Source organism: Microtus pennsylvanicus, chromosome 10 (assembly GCF_037038515.1).
Source record: "Microtus pennsylvanicus isolate mMicPen1 chromosome 10, mMicPen1.hap1, whole genome shotgun sequence".
Taxonomy (NCBI): Eukaryota; Metazoa; Chordata; class Mammalia; order Rodentia; family Cricetidae; genus Microtus; species Microtus pennsylvanicus.
Genome location: NC_134588.1, coordinates 11709079 through 11728243, shown reverse-complemented (window position 1 = coordinate 11728243; position 19165 = coordinate 11709079). Strand labels below are relative to the sequence as shown.

The window sequence follows — 19165 nt, the reverse complement described above, 5'->3', positions numbered from 1 at the left end:
ATACACACATTTTAGGCTTTCTGTGGGAATTATTGAATTCTTTTCTTCTCAGACCAAGGATAAACAGATGATTTAAGTTTTTAAATTACTTAAAATTTTTCAAGGCAAGTAAAACAAGAAATTCAGCACACAAGAGCCCAGTTCACAAGCTAACAAAGTGTTTAAGAGTCTCCTTTGTTAGCTGTGATATCTGTACAGTGTGTGAAGATGGATTTCTGTGGCTGGTGTAATGAAAAGCTGAACAGTCCATAGCTAGGCAGGAGGTATAGGCAGGATTTCTGGTGAGAGAAAGGGATGCCAGAAGGCATGAAAACAAAAGGTGCAAGATGAAAGAGAGGTAATGCCATGTGACAAGAAGCAGATTAATATCAGTGAGTTAAGGTAAGTTTTAAGAGCAAGGCAGGTGCAAGCCTAAGCTATAGGCTGAGCTTTCATAATTAATAATAAGCCTCACAGTCATTATTTGCAGGCTGGCAGCCAATGAAAAACTACTACTGCATGTTTCTGTCTCAGATTCATTATAGTGGAGGAATGATATTGGGTTCCCCCTTTTCTGCAAGAACTACCCACTCTGAGTGGAAGAATGCAATACAAAGTCACAAAAGCATGGTTAGTACATCAAGAGAATATTTGCAGACCTAAAAAATAGACAAATTCTGTGGAAATTAAGCAAGCAAATGGAAGATCTATAAAGGGAATGTAATTAAAGTATACACAATACACACTTGTAAAGCAAGGCCCAGCTTACCAGAAAAGTATATTCCATGAAATTCTATACATATTTGCCAACCATATCTGTTAACTAACATTCCAGAAACATTTTAGTTTACTTTTTTTCTTTAAATCATCTTATATTTATTTGATAACTTTTATTGTATTTACCACCCAGTCCCTTCTTTTATTCACCTCCCATTTCTACTGCAAGTGTTTCTCATCCCAAGTTCCCCTCATAATTTCATGTGTATTTGTGTGTCATCCACTGAGTTAAAATATGATTGTTTTCATAAGTATGTGTGTGGGCAACTTAGCACGAACGTAGAATGACTTCGGCCCGTCAACAGTCGTTAACTTCCCATAGCTTCTCGGCCAGGTGTGGGCCTCCAGAGCCTCCCTCCACACATCAAGAATCATTTTGATAATATAATCCAACTATGAGAAACATGTTTGACTTGGGTAAACTTCCAAAAGAGAGAGAGAGAGAGAGAGAGAGAGAGAGAGAGAGAGAGAGAGGGAGAGGGAGAGAGAGAGAGAGAGAGAGAGAGAGAGAGAGAGAGAGAGAGAGAGAGAGAGAGAGAGAGAAAGAAAGAAAACCTCTAATTACTCTGTGGTGAGCCTTCCACTTAGGAATGTTTTCATGGAACAGACTTGTGGTCCAGCAGACCCAGCTGGCTTACACTCTGGGCCATGGTAAACTGCCCAGAGTGAAGAGTATGTCTCTGGGTCACACAACCTTGTAGAATAACTAAATATCTCTATATATTCTCATTTTCCTGTCCAGGATGTATATCCATTTATCTTTAAGGACCCTTCTGGCAATACCCATCTTCTGTAACAACTTGTAGACAAAGAATGTAACACAAAAGCCACAGAAAAATATGCCTTGAACTTGGAGCTTCTCCATCTTCCTGATTCCCACAGTTATTTTCACCCTGTTGGTCAGCTTCCTTGTGTTGTCAATACCAATTATTAGGAAGTGGCCATAGTTCAATCCCAATACACAAGAATGCTGAATTTGGGGAGGTTAGGGCAGAATTCTATTTGGTGACTTTTTTGTTTTATTACCAGAGCAATTCCACTTTGGAATTTGGCTGTAATTTTCCAATACCCTTGATCCAATTCAAGGAATGAAACTACAAAATTTGAAGTAAAAATGGAGCGGGCAGGAAATCATTCTGAGACTTAGACAAGAACATCCAACTTTCTGTCTTTAGTTTCACCACTTAGATTTCAGGCATAGAATGTGAAAGTGATGGAGACAGAAAGAAGTGGCATTTGTAGAGGTTATATAAACATACAAAATTAATAATGACAGAAAAAGGTAGAGATGCTAAATTTGGGGAGCAGGATGTTAAGGCTGACCATTTGGAGGTGTGTGGGCATGCAGCCTCATTAATAGAACAGATAATATGATCAGATAATCAGAGTTGGATACTCGATCTGTCACGTTAGAGATGTGAATCTAAACAAGTTATTATGTGTTACTAAGTGCAAGCCCTTATCTGTAATATGAGAATTAATTACTGTGTCAGTGCAGGGGCTGGGGTATGGAAAAATGCTTGCCCCAGATGCATGAGGACCTTAGTTTAGATTCTTATTAAGTGCATCAAAATATAGTTTAAATAGCACTTGATCCTAATTGCAGTAATGTCAACATGGCCAAAGTAGACAAGTTTATCCTCAAAGCTCACAGAGCTGTTAGTCTAATGGATCTGCCAATGCTCAAGGCAAATGGGAGATCATGTCTCATACAAAAGCAGGATAATGCACCAGAGGATCTCACTGCAGTTCTCTGAATTCTACACTGGCATTTATCCCCACATGTTCACCTATAAATACACAAACACACATGCACACACACACAAACACACACAGTGTCAAATACTCATACAGAAACATGCACACACAGAGAGAGTTACATACTCATACAGAAACATGCACACACACACACACACACACACACACAGAGAGAGAGAGAGAGAGAGAGAGAGAGAGAGAGAGAGAGAGAGAGAGAGAGATACATGGAGGGGAAGAGGGAGAGAGGGAATTGGAGAGAAATGGTTGATAGTGTATTACTGTGATCTTTATGACTTTAAGAACATCCTTGAAGCTAGATGATCTATTTGTAAAGCAGTTCATTGAATTCAGTTTGGAAGACTGAAAGCCCATGATCGGAAGTGTTTGATTTTTGGTGCCATCATGGTGATGCTTGCCAGGGGATGGGGATCACATGCAGAGGTAACCTGGTAAAGAATGATGGAAGGGTTAGAGTCGCTCTTTCCTGACATCTCATTCCATTGAGAACGAATTCAAGGCTATGATGATCTTCCTTAATCTCTAAAGACAATGCCTTCTGTATCACATCTGCTTCCCAAAGGGACCACATCTTGTAACTATCATTGTGAGCACATTTCCAGTGTATGGGCTTCTGGACAGCAAAAATTACATCTGCTCGGGATGTTCTTCAGGGAAAGGTCAAGGAAGAGAATCAGCATTTCATCCTGCTGTCCTCAGTCACTCTGCGACGTATTTTTGAAAACAGAGTTTCTGAACTTGGAAGCTCTCATTTGGCTAGACTGTCCACTGAGCCCCAGTGACCCATCCATCTCAGCCTATTTAGCACTATGGTTGCAGGTGTGTGCCAACCTGTCTACTCTTTTATAGGGTTTCAGAGGAGCAAATTCAGGTTTTCACATTTGTGTGGTGAGTACTCTAATGATCGAGCAGTCCAGCACAGGACTCCTTTGAAGTAACACTGGCAGGAAATAGTAGGTTTAAGAGAATAAGTGTCAGAAGTCAAGAAAAATGAACCTTATTCTTTTTGTTGCATTTCTCTTGTAGGTTGTATGAGTTTAAATAAGAGGGCACGCATAAAAACAATAATTTAAGAGAAGCAGAAGCCTCTTGTGCTGTTGTTGTTGTTGATTAGTTTGGGACAGGGTCTTCAAGAACAGGGTGACTTTAAAATACAGAGCTTCCTACCGCAGTCTCCCTGGTGCTGGGATCACAGGCCTGAACTATCACCAGGTGGGCTTTTATTACATAATTAGTTATATTCTCTGCAAATAATTCTTAAAGCCTTTGAACTTAGATTTTCATTATTTTCTTCTCATTAAGTCTCCAAAACCAGCAGATCTCTATTAAGCCACTTCATCTCACCGCTAAGGATGAACAAAAAGTCGTAACTCAAATGAAACTAAATTGTCAAAAAGTGAGCTTCATGAAATTCAAATAAATTTCAACTCTATTTGCTGTTCCTTTGGATTTCATTTTGAAGCTACACAAACTTACAGTTTGTGGCTTTTCATTTGCAAAGCTTCCTGTCAGACACAGTTGTGTTCTAAGGTCCTGGATTGCTGTTCCAGGAAGTCCCTGCTGCCCTCACTCAGCCCTCTGGGAATCATAGGTCCCTCTTTAGACTGAGCTGAGGAGTGGAGTCTCTATCCCAAGGGTAAAACCCCAAAATAAACATTCAGTGAGCCACTGCAGGACTTGGTGGAGGGGTCATGTGTGGCGGAGAACTAAGGCTCGATCTCCTGAGGCAACTGTTGGGCAGAGGCAGCTACTGACAAGCTAAGAAGGTCAGGGCCCAGTGTGTCTGAAGACCTGAGCATTGAGAAGGAAGCAATGATGATCAATTGTACAGGTATATATGTTAATAAAACACCAAGAATAGTAACAAAAACTTGAAATCAATTCTACTATATCATCTATCTATCTCACTGTCCATATCTGTCATCTATCCATCACCCACTTTTTATATATCAACTACCATTGATCTTTCTATTACCTACCTTTCATGTGTCCATAATTTATTATTTATCTACAATTTAGCAACTTTCTAGCATATGTCTATGGTCTATCTATCATTTATAATTTATCATCTCTCATCTACCTACTTAACTATAATTTATTATCTATAATTCATTTGTATACCACATATCTCTATGTTGTTCCTCATCTGTGTGCATGTGTTTATGTATGTATGCATCATCTTTCTATCAGCTGTTTATCTATCATCTATCTACCCATCATCTGTTACTCACTTATTATGAAATTCCCTGTCTTTTCACATTCTCCCATATTTCTGCAATGCTGTTTGCTTGCAGTCATGCTCCCTGCCATGGTGATACATGGACTCTCATCCTATGGAACCATATGCACAAAATTAAATGCTTTCTTTTATAAGTTGCCTTGGTCACGATGTTTTTACACAGCAAGAGAAAATTATCTAAGACACCATGGTCCCGTGAATCTAACTAGTTCTGACTTGACAATTTTCATCAGAATGCTAGTGTCAGGAGTTACCTATATTGCCTTGTGTTGTATTCTCCCAGAATTTGACAGTGATATTTTTATATGTTGTCTCTACATGTATTTCCACATTCTAGCTTTCTTTGAGTGACTTAAATTAGATAAAAGTGATTCGTATTTTTATTTCATCTGTAATAAGACTAATCATTTCAGTATCAATTTTGGAACATGTGCAAATTAAAACTGTTTTCAACTGACATTGTATCCTACATGTCAATAATGTAGAAGCATATGTCTGTGCAATGAGTCCCCTAATCACAGCAAAGTAATAAAAATGCTGTAAGAATCAGTGCTGCCTCTCTATCGGCGGCGGCGTGTGAGGAGAGATGTCTCACAGGAAATTCTCTGCTCCCAGGCATGGGTCCTTGGGCTTCTTGCCGCGGAAGCGCAGCAGCAGGCATCGTGGGAAAGTGAAGAGCTTCCCCAAGGATGACCCTTCCAAGCCTGTTCACCTCACAGCCTTTCTAGGCTACAAGGCTGGCATGACCCACATTGTCCGAGAAGTTGACAGACCAGGATCCAAGGTAAACAAGAAAGAAGTCGTGGAGGCTGTAACCATTGTGGAAACACCACCTATGGTAGTTGTAGGCATCGTGGGATATGTCGAAACCCCACGAGGTCTCCGCACCTTCAAGACAGTATTTGCTGAGCACATCAGTGATGAGTGTAAAAGGCGGTTCTACAAGAACTGGCACAAATCTAAGAAGAAGGCCTTCAACAAATACTGTAAGAAATGGCAGGATGACATGGGCAAGAAACAGCTGGAGAAGGACTTCAACAGCATGAAGAAGTACTGCCAGGTCATCCGCATAATTGCCCACACTCAGGTGCGTCTGCTTCCTCTGCGCCAGAAGAAGGCACACTTGATGGAGATCCAGCTAAATGGGGGCACTGCAGCTGAGAAGCTGAACTGGGCCTGGGAGAGGCTGAAGCAGCAGGTTCCTGTGAACCAGGTGTTTGGGCAGGATGAGATGATTGATGTCATTGGAGTGACAAAAGGCAAAGGCTACAAAGGGGTGACCAGTCGTTGGCATACAAAGAAACTGCCCCGCAAGACCCATCGAGGGTTGCGCAAGGTTGCCTGTATTGGCGCTTGGCACCCTGCCCGAGTGGCCTTCTCTGTGGCTCGGGCTGGGCAGAAAGGCTACCATCATCGGACAGAAATCAACAAGAAGATTTACAAGATTGGTCAGGGCTACCTTATCAAGGATGGCAAGCTGATCAAGAACAATGCATCTACCGACTATGACCTTTCTGACAAGAGCATCAACCCACTGGGTGGCTTTGTCCATTATGGTGAGGTAACCAATGACTTCATCATGCTCAAAGGCTGTGTGGTGGGAACCAAGAAGCGAGTGCTCACACTCCGTAAGTCCTTGCTGGTGCAGACCAAACGGCGGGCTCTGGAGAAGATTGACCTGAAATTCATCCACACCACCTCCAAATTTGGCCACGGTCGTTTCCAGACCATGGAGGAGAAGAAAGCATTCATGGGACCACTCAAGAAAGACCGCATTGCCAAGGAGGAAGGTGCTTAATGCCAGAATTTGCTTGACTGGTGTGGTTGGTCTCAATAAAAACTTTTTCAGTGAAAAAAAAAAAAAGAATCAGTGCTGCACTGTGAAAGATGGGGAAGTGAATAATGACACATAACTCTGGAAAACTTACAGGAATTTTTTTTTAATTAGCCATAAGAGAATTTGACATGCAAATTGGAGGAAGAGAGAAGAAAATGAAAAAATACATAATATTTTTCATGTGTTTTCAAAGGGAAAGTGATAGGTGGAGGAACATTTTACATAAACAATCATTATCCTGCTACATTGCATGGGGTTTTCTTATTCCTTTATTATACAAATGCATTTTCATTACATGTATTCAGATTACATTTATAATGATCATGCATGAGTTTCAATGTTGTTTTCTTCTTAGTCTATTTAGACTGTTGTTAAGGTTTTAATTAAATTAAATGTTTAAGAAGTCTTATCTAAGGATAAAGCACAATTACAATCTAAAATTTCAAGGAAGTACAAAATTTCAGGTTATTTCTTTCCTTAAGAACTGAAAACTCATTGCATGGACATGTGCTTCTATTGTGTGTATTTGTCTATAACCATGGGCCTTTCCTTGAATACCTTCATATCTTCGGCTATTTTTTGGTGCTGACTTGGTTTGAAACATCTCCAAACTCTGCCTTAAAAGACAGACTTGGGAGCACACAACTTTTACCTTGGCATTTAGGACACTGAGGCAAGCAGATCTCTATGAGTAGAAGCCAGGCTGATCTACATAGTGAGCTACAAGACAGTCAGGGCTATATAGGGCAATCTTGCCTCAAAAGAACAGACAAATTTAATAACAAAGCAAAAATATTAGTGAATAAGGAAAAATAGACAAATCTTCATAAATATATTGTCTTAGTCACTGTTTATTGCTGCGAAGAGAAACCATGACCAAGGCAATTCCTATAAAAGGAAGCGTTTAATTGGAGGCTTGGTTACAGTTTCAGATGTTAGTCCATTCTCATCATGGTAGGGAACATGTCAGTACACAAACAGCCATGATGACGGAAGAGCAGCTGAGAGTTCTACATCCTCGTACACAGGCAGTAGAAAAGATAGAAACTTGGTCTGGTATGGGATGTTAAAACCTTACAGCTCACCCCCAGTAACCCCTCCTCCAACAAGGTCATACCTGCTCCTACAAGACAACACCTCCTAATTCTTCTAATCCTTTCAAATATGTTACCCTCTGATGTCTAAGTATTCAAATACATGAGCTTACGGGGGTCATTCTTATTCAAACTACCACATATGTCATCTATTTTTTCTCAGTAATCACATTGATGAGCTGGTTTTTCTAGCCTGTCTAAATGAGGCAATCACTTCATCATTCATATCATCTCTTTTCACATTCTTCTAACAATTTTTCATTGCAGAACAGAAGTTTTGCTTTCATTTATCACTGGCTGACGATGCTGTTCTTAACATTGCTTTTATTCATGGATTGTGAATTTGCTGTTGAGTCTAAACTCACTGCCAGTTGTACTTATTTGATTTTTGTGCTTTTATCTGCTGCTTGACATACTCGTTATGATGTACTTATATGAAAGTAAATAGCCATCCAGTAATGGCATTGCTAGTTCTACTTTGAACACAGAGCTATCTATCAAGCTAAGAACAAGAAACGTAATTTAATTTTGCCTTCATTTATTCATTCTCTGAAACTCTTCTTGTGCAGATTAGTGTTTCTGACCTATATCATTTTTCTACTCTCTGAAGAAATATTCTAAATTTTTCTTCAGAGTATGATGCTGAGGACTGTTTGCCTTTAGTACCCCGTAACTTTTGAAGGATAAGGAAAAGTCTAAAACTCTACTAACATTCCTGAGAATGAATCAGCAACTTCTAGGACATCCTCAGGAGATATTTAATGTGTATGTAAAGATACATTGCATTATAAGGTGGAATATTGAGAGTCAACTTGGTTCAGGCAAATACAATTTATAATTTTTTACATTTACATGTCTAGCAGGAAGACCTCCACAGACTATGGTGGATAATATTTTGAATGGTGCCATTATGAATTGATGTTAAAGGTGTTTGGTCAGTCTTAACTTTTGTGAAGGCCTAAAGAGTATAGAAAGGGCAGCCACTATTTGTTGTTAGAGGCCACTTGTTGGTTCTCTGCTGCTCAGCCCTGAAATAATCACACAGAAACAGTACTAATTAAATCACTGCTTGGACCATTAGCTTCAACTTCTTATTGGCTAACTCTTACATATTAATTTAACTTTTATTAATCTGTGTGTTGCGATATGGCTGTGGCTTACTGGATATAGTTCTGCCCAGCACCAGCAGGGCTATATGGCTTCTCTCTGACTTTGTGTGCTTTCTTCCAGCATTCTGTTTACTTTTCCCTGCCTAGCTCTGTTCCCCTATAGCTCTGCTATAGGACCAAAGCAGCCTCTTTATTAACCAATATTCACAGCATATGGAGGGGAATCCACATCAATTTCCATTTTACATTTAAATAAAAGGAAGGTTTATAATTTTAACATAGTAAAATTGCATATAACAAAACAGGTATCAAGCAAGAATTACAGTTACAATAAACTCTATCGTTTATCATAACTAAGGATAACGTTGACAACACCTGCTTTGGGTATCAGCCTCTCAAGGTGGTTCCAACTTGGCTAGCTGAAACAGTGCATTTTTTTTACAACATTCTGGCCAGAACTCCAAATAGGAACCTCAGAAAAAAACCTACCGAATACTCAGAGACTACAGTTATACCAGAAAGTAATGCTAGAACTTAACCATTATTTTACTTTCACAGGATCCCATAGAAAGAACATTGCCCCCATGACAACTGGAAGTAATTTTAAAAGTCAATGTCCCCTCTCCCAACAAAGTTTGTCCTCAGGGTTAGGGACATCATTTAGGGGTTTATTATAATTGTTATATGGTTGGGGGTTGGAGAAAATTAGGTAAGCTCAGGGACCTCTTTTTAACAAAAAAGGAAATTAGATGGAATAATGGATCAATGTGACCTTGCTCACACTTATAATACTAGTGAGTAATAATGTGAATACTTGTGAAATATTATTTATAGTCAATTTAGATTACTATAAATTCTTATATATTGATACAAACTTAAATCATATTGAATATGTTTCTATTTGCAGCCACCATATTTGAATACCCAGACAAAGTTATTTTGTCATATTGTATGCATGCATGCTTCTACCTTTGTTTAAGACATTTTGTATACTGATACAATTTTAGCATTTATTTATCATATTGCGATATACATTTCTACCTCTGATCAAGATACTTATACATTGTATACATTTTGAGATCATTGTTCTTATTTTTTGCACAGTTGTTTAAGATTGTTTAATATGATAGTATGAAGTCTTCATCTTTAAGTTATATAGGTACTAAGATTTATAGGTCAATAGTCATCCGTGTTTGTCATACTCATAGTTATGCTAAGCAGGTTTTTTAGATACATAGATACTGTATTTTGTATATATAGGTAATCTTCAACCACTTCAAAGAACTATAGAACATGGTGTTTAAATAATAGCGTTCTTTTGATGTGAGACATGATTGCTCCTTGCAGAATTGATCTATTTCTAAGAGAATGTTGAGCACCAAAGACACTCCACTTGGAGCTTGTTTTTGTCTTGGTAAAACTGGCCTTTGGGCAAGGAACTGCCCATGCATTGACCACTGACAAAATACATGATGTCTAGACAGGACAAGCAGGATACAATAAAAAAGACTATCAAATCTTGCCAAAACAGGGTAAGACAGTTTTTTTTTCCAACTTGATCATATTTATTTTTTTAAATTTATTTATTTATTAAAAATTTCTGTCTCTTCCCCACCACCACCTCCCATTTCCCTCCCCTTTCCCCAATCAAGTCCCCCTCCCTCCTCAGCCCAAAGAGCAATGGGTAAGATAGTTTTGACAAATTTCCTGCCTCTGAAAATGGCCTGTCAGTTACTCTAGACCTTAGCCAAAGTTGGTTGTCAAACATTGCAAATGAGACTTTGGTGATTGCACAGGTAGCCAGTTGTCTCTGTCATTTGTTGTACATTTTGCAAGTTGCTTGACTGTACTACCTGTTTACTCAAGTAATATTTCCCCTTTTGGGTCTTCTTTGGGGTTAAAGACTAGATAGTTGTAGTTACTTTCATCTTAAGACTTTGTCAAGTTATTTATTATACAATACTTAAACTCATTAGGATAGGATAATTATTTAAACATTTATCACATGTTTCTCGCTTGATATTGTTTATGCTGGTTGTAATTCTAATTTTTATTCCTGATATTTGTTCTTATTGCATATAATTTTGTATTAGGCTTAGAACTTTCTTATTTAAACAAAAGGGGGAGGTGCTACAGGAATTCTTTCACCAGTAGTCATTAAGTTACCCTCCCACTTAGATGTGGTCTCTTATATATGTCCATGTAACGCACACATCCAGCCTCTATTCCTGCTGTGGGATTCAGTTGCTGTTCCCCAGCTGAGCAGAGGACTATAATCTGTGAGTTTACTTTTAAATAAGTAACCCTCTTTTATACTCAATTCTGAGCTGATGTGGGATTTCTTTTAAGTGTCCTTCTTCAACTATTGATCTTGTACTGGTTACCTAAATGTGTGATTGTTCTGGGAAATAGTAGTGACAGGGTTAGATTGCACCAACCATTTGAACCATATAAGAATCATGTAAATAATGACTATGAAACCATAAAGATTTCCCTATATTGCACAAATATGGGTTCAGATTGTGAGCCACTGATTAACCTGTTTTATTTTATAGACAGAAAAAAATGCTAATTGCTTTAGGTCTCTAGTCATCGGACTTTTATTACTACTTCTAAAACATTTTTTTTTTGTAGAATGACAGTAATCAACACAGAAACTAAAGATTGTGCTATGTTTTAAATATTTATGAAAGACATGATTGGCAGCAGTTGCAACATCTCAGAGTGATACTTTGTCTCCAAAATAGAGGTGGTGCATCTTATAAGTAGCCTGGGGAGGGTTCATGGTTAGAGTATTTGTTAAGGAAGGGATCTCCTTTCTTACATCCTCAATCAATTAATCCTATTCTTCCATATATTAAGGAAGCATGGATTGCCAGACAACAACAAAAAAATCATATTTTAACTATGATAGACCTTTACGTTTCAATGACAGAGGACAGAAACTATTTTAAAGATACAATTAAATGTGTAATATATTTATAATGTTATAAGCCCAATAATAAAAGGTTGGCATAAGAGAGATAGGAAGTATTGCACTTGATATTCTTTTGTGAATGTGTCCATGTGTGTGTTTGTGTGTAGTATATGTGTACAACTAATTTTGTGATATATGTATGTGCAAATATCAATATGGGTATTTATGCATATGTTTGCATTCATATGGAAACTAGAATTCATTGTCAGATGTCTCTTTATGACTCATACATTATCTTATTTGAGACAATATCTCTTCCTAAGCACAGAACTGATCAATTGGTTAGACTTACTACCTAGCAAACTCTGGGAATCCAGCTTTCTCCACTTTTTCAATTTGAGGATTATAGATGTAAGAGACAATTCTTAGCTTTTAGATAGGTACTGGGGATTTGAATTTGGGTTCTTATGCTTGTGAATGGCATATTTATGGTGACAGTTTACAAACTAAATACTCTCCCTACTCCAAGATTAAATTTTAAATAAGTTACTGAACAAAACTTTTCGTGGGAGGCTGAAATGAGCATAACCTTCATGGATGTTGGCTAGCTGTTCTTGTGAAGACCTGGGAGAACTCAGGATAATAGTGAAAAGCAAGATTTGCAAGGAAGGAACACAGAACTTGATAAGAAGGAGGGGGTATGGCAGAGTAGTGCCTAGAGTATGAAAGACACAGGAGCTGCCACTTCTTTCCCTGTTGTCCTGAGAAGTGGCGGTAAGGGCACATTTCCCAGTGCTTTGACTGAATTAGTTGACTTTTAAATAACAAGAGAACTAATGAGCTGAAATCAGAGTTGATCTACTCTAAAAGGCATTTCACAGTAAGGGAGGATGTTGAAACAACAGGTTGTATTTGGTTAATCACAGTACTTCCATAAGCTGTGATAGACACGTACAGAAGATGGTAGAGCAGGGAGAATGTGTATATATGTATATATACATACACATATGAATGTATATATTGCTAACTTAATTGGTCTTATAGACTCTGAAGTTTATAAGAGGCATAATGGCAGGAACAGCTAAGAATTCACAACTTGATCTTAAGCAAGAGAGAGACAGAGCTAACTGGAAATGGTGCTAATTTGTTGAAACTTCAAAGTCTACCATCAGTGGCAAAAATATTTCAGCACAGCCACATCTTCAAATCCTTCCCAGTCCCACTAACTGATGACCAAGCCTTGAAACATATGAGCTTATGGCGGACATTCTTATTGAAAATACTACAATGTGCAGTAATAGTACCACAAGTAGACAAAGAACAGGATAAAAGCAAAAATAAATATTATTTCTATGCATAATTAGAATTAACTTAGAATGAATATGGTATTAGACTCTAGAGAGTATACATTATATTAACTGGTCAGATGATAAATCTTAAAATGTAGTAAAATTACCAGAGAAATTAAAATATTGAATAAGAATACATGTTTGCATAAAAGTTAAGATAGTAAAGTAGAAACAGAAGAATAAAGGAATAAGAAATAACATAAGACATAAAAAAGTCTAGGCATAAAATGATAGGCATAATGTAAATATTTTATTGATAACATTGAAATAGATTAAACTATCTAATAAAAGTAATAGCCAGAAAGACTGAATTGAAACCCAGAATACAACTATATGCTATTAGTAAGAAAAACTTGAGAGTCACCTAAATTGAAAGAAAAAGAACTAAAAATAATTAATGTGTTTTGAAAATGAAATACAATGAGAAGAAATTTGGAGAAGCTGTATAGTACACTTTAGAACAAAAACATTACTAGATAAAAGGGAATATTTTATAAATGGCTTAATATATTGGGTACGCAAAATAATTGTAAATATATATGTATTTAGTAATAGTACAAAATACTAAAAGCAAATATTGTGTGAAATAAAAGAAATAGGTTCAATGATAGTAACTAATGACTTTTATAAGTAAGTGTATGTGAGCACATGTGTGTGTTAGTGTGTCTGTGGGTGTGCATGCAAGCCAAAGGATAATCTTGATTGTTTTACTGAGATGCTGTCCATCCTTTTCATTTGTGAGACAGGGTCTCTCACTCCCTCTTATGGAAGCTCTTTCCTAATTGAGGATCCCTGAGTTTGTTAACTATTAGGAAAGTGCCTCCACATAGGATCAGACTGTAGGCAAGCCTATACCAGCACTTTCTTAATTACCAACTTATATGTGAAGACCTACCCTATTGCGAGTGGTGCAAGCTTGCACTTAGGATCCTGAGTTCTTTATGAAAGCAGACTGAGAAAGTCATGGTGAGAAAGTTAGTACACCACACCTCTCCATGGCCTGTACTTCAGTGCCTGACTCCAGGTTCCTGTTCCATTTGAGTCCCGTATTGTCTTCTATGATAAACAGTAATACAGAAGTATAAGCCAAAAAAACCATGTTACAACATGGCCCAGGAACTGAACTGTTTTAGGAGATTTCTGAGTGCTGTTGAGAACATTCACAAAAAAACAGGGGTCTTGTGGCTTCAGTTTCCTCAAAACACTGAATTGTTCTTGGACTTTGTTTTCATGTTCCTCCCAGGTGTAGCAGACAGGACAGAGTTTACTTCAGATTATTCGTTATTGCTTGCTGATGTTATTTAATTAAATTTTAAAATATCCTTTATATGTTTCTTATGGAAAAACATAATTTTTGCCCTGTGTGTCTATTTCTTGTGATTGTATACAGCTTGAATTCAAGAGAAAACTTTACTCATGTGATATTTATTACCCTTCAGAATATAAATTGTCTGATGTTGACATAAAAGTAGCAGACTTAAAATGACTGGAACAACAAACAATATTTTGAATGAGGAAATCCAGACCCAGAAAGACAAACATAGTATGTACTCACTCATACCATGTGGATTTTAGACATAAAGCAAAGGATAACCAGCCTACAATCCTCACCCGAGAGAAGCTAAGTAGCAAAGAGAACCCTGAGTCATACATGGATCCACTGGGAAGGAGAAATAAACAAGATCTCCTGAGTAAATTGGAAGCATGGGAGAGAGGGAGGAGGGTGGAAGGGGAGGGCAGAGGAAAGAAGGGGAAGGGGGGGAGAGCAAGAGTGAATGGGATGGTTGAGATGGAGGAAGGCCACAAAGGGAGAATAAGGAAAGAGGTATGTTGATGGACGGAGTCATTAGGGTGACCAAGAAACCTGGCACTAGGGAAATTCCCAGGAAATCACAAGGATGACCCCAGCTAAGACTCTAAGTAAAAGTAAAGAGGGTGCCTGAAACTGCCCGTCCCCTGTAATCAGTCTGTTGACTACCTTAACTGTCATCATAGAGCCTTCATCCAGTAACTGATGGAAGAAGATACAAAGATCTACAGGTAAAAACTGGGCCAAACTCCCAGAGTCCAGGTGAAGAGAGAGAGAAACAATAATATGAACAAAGGGATGCAGACCGTGATGGGGAGACCTGAGCTAGTGAGAGCTCACTGACTCTGGACTGATAGCAGGGGAACCTGCTTAGGACCAAACTAGGCCCTCTGAATGTGGGTGACGGTTGCATTGTTTGGGCTGTTTGTGGGGCCACTGGCAGTTGGATCAGGATTTATCCCTAGTGCATGAACTGGCTTCTTGGAGCCCATTCCCTATAGAGAGATACCTTGCTCAGCCTAGAAACCGGGTGAGGGTCTTGGCCCTGTCTCAATGTGATGTGCGACAGACATTGTTGACTGCCTTACCCTCTCTGAGGAGTGGATGGAGGGTGGGCTAATAAGAAAATGGGCTGAACGGAATGAAGGGAGGGAGGGGGAACTGGAATTCATATGTAAAACAAAAAAGAACATTGTTTTGAAAAAAGACAAAAAAAAAAAAAACAGAAAAAAAATCTCTAGCCAAGCCCCCAAAATGGCAGTGCTGGTGGTGGTGGCAATGTCCTAAACAGAAGGATTCTGTTCAGTTAAACAGAAGGATTTTTATTGGGTAGACAGAGATGTAAAAATCAGTATTTCTTGGGGGGGGATCTCTCTTAAGGCAAGTTCCTGTTTACCAAGATCCTCCTAACCCCACCCCCAAAGATCTAGACTGACCAGCATCTAGCTCCTTGTCAAGCTTGAGTCTGCTCAAAAACCCACTCTGATAACTGCTTGCTTTTCTGCAGAGATTGCCTTGGTAGTCTGATTTTCTAATAAACCTTTATTTCTTCTGTCTGATGAGTACAGTTGGGTAGTTTCACCGTGCCCAAGAGTGTAGTTTTATTCTAAAGCTGATGATGACTGTGTCTTTTTCCCAAACAGTTTGGTCAAACTGTCTTCAACAGTTGGCTGGTATTAAAAGGACCCTTGTAAAAATGAAGGAAAGGGAAAAGGAATGACCTCAAGTTGTAAAGTTCGAGGACTGTAGCCAGAGTGGTGGTGACGAGAGACGAAAGTGTGAAGAGGTTGGGGATCGAAAGACCTAAATACAGTGTCACAAGGTGAGGAGATCTGTGGACTACTGATCCTTGGTTGGCAAATCACATTAACAGAAGAAATTATTGCAGTATTACCTAGTGGGACTTTGCTGATCATATTTGGTCCGTGCTGCCCATCTAGGGTCAATTATTCAGAGCTCCTCTCCAGGAAAACCAAAGAGAAGACCAGATGTCAAAAACTTGGTCTCAGTCATGTATTGCTTTTTTTTTTAGTTCTTTTTTTTCTTTTTTAAATTTATTTATTTATTAAAGATTTCTGTCTCTTCCCCGCCACCGCCTCCCATTTCCCTCCCCCTCCCCCAATTAAGTCCCCCCCCAGCCCGAAAAGCAATCAGGGTTCCCTGTCCTGTGGGAAGTCCAAGGAACCCCAACCACCATCCAGGTCTAGTAAGTTGAGCATCCAAACTGCTTAGGTTCCCACAAAGCCAGTGCATGCAGTAGGATCAGAAACCCATTGCCATTGTTCTTGAGTTGTCAGTAGTCCTCATTGTCTGCTATGTTCAGAGAGTCCGGTTTTATCCCAGGCTTTTCCAGACCCAGGCCAGCTGGTCTTGGTGAGTTCCCAGTAGAACATCCCCATTGTCTCAGTGTGTGGGTGCACCCCTCGCGGTCCTGAGTTTTGCATGCAAATGGATGGAAATAGAAAACACTATCCTGAGTGAGGTAAGCCAGACCCAAAAAGAGGAACATGGGATGTACTCACTCATATTTGGTTTCTAGCCATAAACCAAGGACATTGAGCTTATAATTAGTGATCCTAGAGAAGCTAAATAAGGAGAACCCAAAGAAAAACATATAGGCATCCTCCTGAATATTAACCTTCAGCAAGCGATGAAAGGAGACAGAGACCCAAATTGGAGCACAGGACTGAAATCCCAAGGTCCAAATCAGGAGCAGAAGGAGAGAGAGCATGAGCAAGGAACTCAGGACCGTGAGGGGTGCATCCACACACTCAGTCATGTATTGTTATACTTAGAATTTTGCTTTTTTAAGAAAGAGTGATCCATCTTTCTGAACAAAGTACAGGGAATAGTTGATTATAAAGTTCCCCCAAATCAATAGGGCACACTCACTAAAAGGAACACATTGCAGTCAGACACTCTAATGCAAACATGTTTCAGAAGCATGCCGAGTAAACAGAACAAGGCACAATTCAGAGTACAGTACATTTTTAGAATATGCAAACGGTGACTGTGTGAATATCAAATGAATATCTGATGAATATAATTATGGATTATATGCCCGTTTATTTAGTAACAAGACAAGCTATATATTTTTAAATTATTTTCAATAAAGTTTATAATTTGCAAAGGAAAGTAAAAATGAATTGAATGAATGAATGAATGAATGGGAAAATTACATATGGGATGTGCTCTTTTTGAACAGAAAACACGTGGAAAAAAGAAATCCAGAATAATTCCTTAATAAAGTTTGAGTGATGGGCAGACAGAAGGAAGAAAGCTTAGGAAAAGAATAGTTATGAAGTATCCTTCAAAGCAAATATCCAAGAATAGGGCAGGTAGCATGCACAAATTTAAAATAAAACAGAGGATAACAAAAAAAATAATGAAGGGTAGTAGCAAACTACACAAGAGACCATCAGAGACAGACACTTAAAACATGGGCTAGGTTGCAAGACAACCAGACAATATATGTCACCTACCACATCCTGTTTGCTTTCCATTTAACCATTTGATTCTGTCTGTCTATGCTATGCGAGTCCCCTCTGTGTGCTATGATTACAATTAATGAATAAAGAAACTTCCTTGGCCTGATAATAGGGCAGAACTTAGGTAGGTGTGTCGGGGGGAACTAGACTGACTGCTGGGAGAAGGAAGGCAGAGAGAGAGATGCTATGGAGCTGATGCCAGAGACAGACATGCTGGAACTTTGCTGGTAGGCCACGACCTCGTGGTGACATACAGATTAATATGTTAAATTAATGTGTAAAAATTAGCCAATAAGAAACTAAAGCTAATGGGCCAAGCAGTGATTCAACTAATACAGTTTCTGTGTGGTTATTTCGGGGCTAAGCTAGATGAGTGGCTGGGATGAAAAAGCAGACTTCATCCTACACCTACATAAAAATATGTAGAAGCACTGAAAATTTCTCTGAATGTACATTTTATAGATAAGTGTAACATTTGTATGGCTTTGTAGATTGCGATGGGAAGAACATGATAGCATTGATGTACAGGAATATACATACATTTGCTGTCAGATTTATTGCTTGGAGTTTAAAATTGACTCTTCACTTATCAAAGTAACACAAGAAAAATATTAAAACTATGTATATAAAATAATTTTCCTAAAATAAAAAAATGAAGTTGTGTGATTTGTAGAAAATGGATGCCACTGGAGGTATTCATATTAAGTGAATTAAGCCAATCTCAGAAAGACAGCTATTGTACATTTTTTTCTTTTATAGCACTGCAAAATAATGCATATATGTCATTAAAGTAAAAATGAAACTGTCCAGGGGAACAAAAGAATTAAAATAGGTGGTGGGGAGAAGGAAGGTATCAGGGAATACGATTAACAGGCAGTTCTTGTTTGTATAAAATATGTCCTTATAAAATACAGTATCACGTACAGTGAAATTCTTTAAATAATTTATAGTGAGAACAAATACAAATACTGAATATGTGTTCCTATGTGTATATCTAACTTGAGCTTAATAATATTTATTTGTTCATTAGATCAAATCACATGGGAATTTTGCACTAAGATTTGTGTTTAAATGAAAAGTTTTCAAATGTCATGATCAATGTTTGATCATTATCATACATCTGCTTATTAGCATAAATTCTGTTTATTATAAATAAACTCTGTCCTAAGGAAGAGTCATAGTTTTGCTCCTCTTTCTAATACTGCTTCTTTAATATTTCCCTTTAAGTGTCAGAATTAATGCCACTTAAATGACATTGTCAGTATTCATGATTGCTTCTTTAATGTTCAAA

General features: G+C 38.2%; 1 pseudogene; it reads left to right on the top strand.

Annotated features, from left to right (window-relative positions):
* The first annotated feature begins 5333 nt into the window (after positions 1-5333).
* LOC142858456 (large ribosomal subunit protein uL3 pseudogene) lies at positions 5334-6619 on the top strand (annotated as a pseudogene).
* Positions 6620-19165: the final 12546 nt, after the last annotated feature.